The sequence below is a fragment of the Delphinus delphis genome, chromosome 13 (genome assembly GCF_949987515.2).
Source record: "Delphinus delphis chromosome 13, mDelDel1.2, whole genome shotgun sequence".
NCBI classification, from domain to species: Eukaryota; Metazoa; Chordata; class Mammalia; order Artiodactyla; family Delphinidae; genus Delphinus; species Delphinus delphis.
Window position 1 is genome coordinate 2,525,748 of NC_082695.1, and position 4,064 is coordinate 2,529,811.

A 4,064-nucleotide genomic window follows, 5' to 3' on the forward strand; every position below is an offset into this window, starting at 1 on the left:
GATAGTGTTGTCCAAATATCCTACATCCTTACTGACTTTCTGTTTACATGTTCCTTCCATTAGTGAGTGTTGACCTCTCCAATTATAATTACGGATTTTTTTGTTTCTTCTATTAGTTTTGTGAGTTTCTGCTTCATGTATTTTGGAGTTCTGTTGTTGGGTGCAAACACATTTAAGATTGTTACATATTGCAGATGAATTGACCCCTTTATGAGCATAAAATACCTCATTTTTTCCCCCTTGTATTATTGCTTATTTGGAAGTCTGTTTTTTCTGACATTAATATAGTTCCTTCAGTTTTTTTTTTGGTAGTGATTGCAGAGTATATTTTCCGTATTTAAAAAATTTTAACCGGATAATGTCTTTATAATTACAGTGTGTCATCTAGGTAGCATATAACTGGGTGTCGTTTTATATCCACTCCAACAATCTGTTTTTTAATTGGTGTGTTTAGACAATTTACATGTCATATAATTTCATATCCGATTAGGTTAAAATCTATCATCTTCCTAGTTGCAGGATATTCTTTCTGTTCCCTGTGCACCCCCTTGACTGTTTTTTAGTTAATTGAACATTACTTGTAATTCTGTTTTATCTCTACTATTGGGCTATTACTTGTACCCCTTTTTTTTTTTTTTTTTTTTGACCACACTGTGTGGCTTGTGGGATCTTAGTTCCCCGACCAGGGACTGAACCTGGGCCCTCGGCAGTGAGAGTGCAGAGTCCTAACCACTGGACCACCAGGGAATTCTCACTTGTACCTTTTTAAAATCACTGCAGTAATTGCCCTAGAGTTTTGAATACAGACTATTAACTTATTACAATCTAATTTCCAAAGAATATTACACCACTTCACATACAGTGTAAGAACCTCCAGATAGTATATTTACATTTCCTCTCTCCCACTTTTAGTTTTATTAATATCATTTTTTATTTTTACACATGCTATAAACCCACAGTATATAGTTATTACTGTTAATTTTTTTAACATACTTTCTTTACTGGAAAAAATGAAATGGGGGAAGGAAATGAATATTTAGTTTCTGTCATGGGTCAGGCATTTTTTATGCTTTTTCCTGTTGTTATTGTTTTCGCCTTATACAATCAGTCATCTTTTAGAACAACTGTAAGTAAGAAAAAAGTGGATTTTATATCTACCTACATTTTAACCATTTCCAGAAGTCTTCATTTCTTTGTGTGGATCCAAGTCTCTGTCTGGTAATATATTCCTTCTTCCTGAAGAACTTCATATCAGAGATCTGATGGTGATGCATTCCTGGTTTTCACTTTTCCGAAAAACCTTTCCTTTTAGTTCTGAAAGTATTTACTTAAAGATGTTAGTTTGCTGTCTCCTGGCTTATATAGCTTCTGAGAAGAAGTCTACTGAAATCCTTATCTTTGTTTCTCTGTTTGTAATGTGTCTTTTTTCTTGGGCTGCCCTCTAAGTTTTCTCTTTTCAGCAGTTTGGATAAGATGTGTCAAGATGTGCTCTTTTGCATTTATTTATCCGGTTGGGATCCTCTGAGCTTCTTGGTCTGTGGTTTGATAACTTTCATTATTTTGGGGAATAGCACTTGTTCTGTTTTCAGGTATTAACTTCTTTTCTCTCTCTCTTCTCTTGTGATTCCAATCACACATATGCTGGACTTGTTCACATTGTCCCTCAGGTCCTAGATGCTCTGTTTTCTTACTCTTCTTTTTTTTCTCGTAGCGTTGCAGTTTCAGTAACTTCTTTTGACCTGTTTTCCTATCGTTGAGTCTTCCCTTAGCCATGTTTAGCCTACGAATAAGCCCATTGAAGACATTCTTCATCTCTGACTGCGGACTTTTCATTACTCTGTTATTTCTAACATTCCCATCTGACATTTTCTAAGTTTCCATCTCTTTGCCAAGATTCCCCCATCTGGCCATGAGGTTGTCCACCTTGAATACCAGGATCCACCTGCACGGCACCTGGAATCCCTTCTGCCCGAGCTCCGGCACAGGTGAGCCAGTGTCTCTTGTCCTTTGAAGGAACCTCTCTTTTCTCGGATTTCAGGCTATTTGGTTTCTATGCAACCTCAGCTCTTTGATGTGTTTGTGAAACTCTGTTAGTCTGTAGTGTATCCAGGATTTTTGTTACTGTTGTTATTGTTAGGAGGGGAGCAGTCCTTTCCCCCCTGTTCTCTGCATCTTAGGCAAAAACGTTAAAAAAATACAGACCCAGAGATTCTGATTTCTTTGATTTGTGGTGGGACCCAGACAAGGGTCTAGTTCTAAAAGCTTCCCAGGTGATTTTGACTCTGAGGCACAGATGCTGTGGGGCAGTGATACGGGGATGAGGTGACGTTCGGGATTTATTTCATGACATTTATTTCCCTAGTGGAATTATTTTATGTATCCCTTTTGGTTTAACCAGGAGAACAGAAAGCATGTCAAAATATTTGTCCACACAGGGAATGTAGGAGAAGACATCAGTTTAGTAGAAGAAACTCAGTCTCAACTCTGGACAGTAGTGATAGTTTCCTATTGTTCTTTCTTTCCAAGGTTGAAGGAGGTTGTTTCTTCATAAAAATATACCACATTCTTGGGTGGGGAGGAGATTCATGCCCATCATAGTGGACAGGAAGTATGTTTGCACACTCAGCATCCATCCGGCTTCTCACAGCATCGTCTTATTTCATTTGGGGGACAGCTGCGGGAATTCAGAGATTGCCTACAGCAGGGCCCCCCAGCATCTCCAGACTGAAGGGACAAGGGGAGGAGATGGGTCCCTACCGTCCTGTTTCGAGGAGAAGCGTTACCTGCTGGACCGCCAAAAGAAAAAGATGCAGCTGACTGCAGGGTAAGGAAGACACCCCAACGTGAGGGGACAGAAGCCCTGGCATCTCTCTCTTTTACCCTCCAGTGTCCTGCCAGTAGCTCTCATTGCTCCAGCCCTGCCTGCAGCCAGCTGACATGGGAGCCTGGGAATGAAATCTGCAGGGACGTTCCAGGAAATCCCCGGAGGTGGCAGCCATTCATCACCAAAAGACCTCCAGTATAATCGCCTAATTAATCAGAGCTCATTTTATTACTACTGCAGTTTAAAAAAAAAAAAAAAAAAGCACCTCTGGGGAATCCCTGGCGGTCCAGTGGTTAGGACTCAGTGCTTTCACTGCCGGGTCCTGGGTTCGATCCCTGGTCGGGGAACTAAGATCCTGCAAGTCACGTGGTACAGCCAAAAAAAAAAAGCACCTCTTGCGTCTGACAGTAGTATCCCAGAAAAGGGAGATCAGGGATGGATATTTAGAATTCTGGAGTCTGAGCCCCACTAGCTTAGGGCGAGTCTTTCAGTTTGGGGATCAGGTGGACAGCAAAGTGAAGGGCTTGTGGGGAAGCTGGAACCACAGTTATTTTATAAGTGAGCTTTGAGGCCAGGTGAGCTGTATGTTGCTCTGAAAACGGGCTTCTTTGCCCAGGAGAGCAATAGATTGTTTCCGTAGAACAGTTTTTAGCAATTTCCTGAAGCCAACAGTGAGGTTCCGTATTATTTCACAGTCTTATCTTCCTGGACGGGAATTTCCTGGAACAGATCGTAAGGCCGTTTCAATGTAGATGGTCTTAGTTTTTAGTCTTGTTGGTTAAGCCTTGGGGATACAGAGGGTCTCAGTTCTTAGGGCAAAAGGGACAGAAAGTGACCCCCGTCCGTAAGATCGATTCTAGGCTTTGGTCATCACTTTGGGATCGAAGATAAGTCCGTGCGGCCTCACGCGTGTATGTTACAGTGAGTGGTCGATATGAAGACATTAGAATAACCTCTCTGGTGTATCGGGAGGAGAGACACCCAGGAGTCAGCTTTCTGGAATGGGTGGTCATCGGTGCTAACAGCTCTGTGGGGAGGCTGCGGGATGAGGCTCAGGTTATCGCGTGCGTGCGCATGTGTGTGTGTGTGTGTGTGTGTGTGTGTGTGTGTGTGTGTGTTTGGTCAGCAGGTAGAGTTAGGCTGCTGTTCTCGAAGAGCATGCCTGCTGTTTGGCCCCTGTTGATTTGCAGGCTGCCAGTAGGAGGCAGATGAATGACGCTCTTTGACCTTATTTGTCCTA

At 42.1% G+C, this 4,064-nt stretch overlaps 1 non-coding gene across 1 annotated transcript; it reads right to left on the minus strand.

The window, feature by feature from the left end:
* Window positions 1-674: 674 nt before the first annotated feature.
* Window positions 675-747, minus strand: TRNAE-CUC (transfer RNA glutamic acid (anticodon CUC)). The gene has a single exon. It is a non-coding gene; the product is annotated as a tRNA-Glu (tRNA).
* Between the last annotated feature and the right edge of the window lie 3,317 nt (window positions 748-4,064).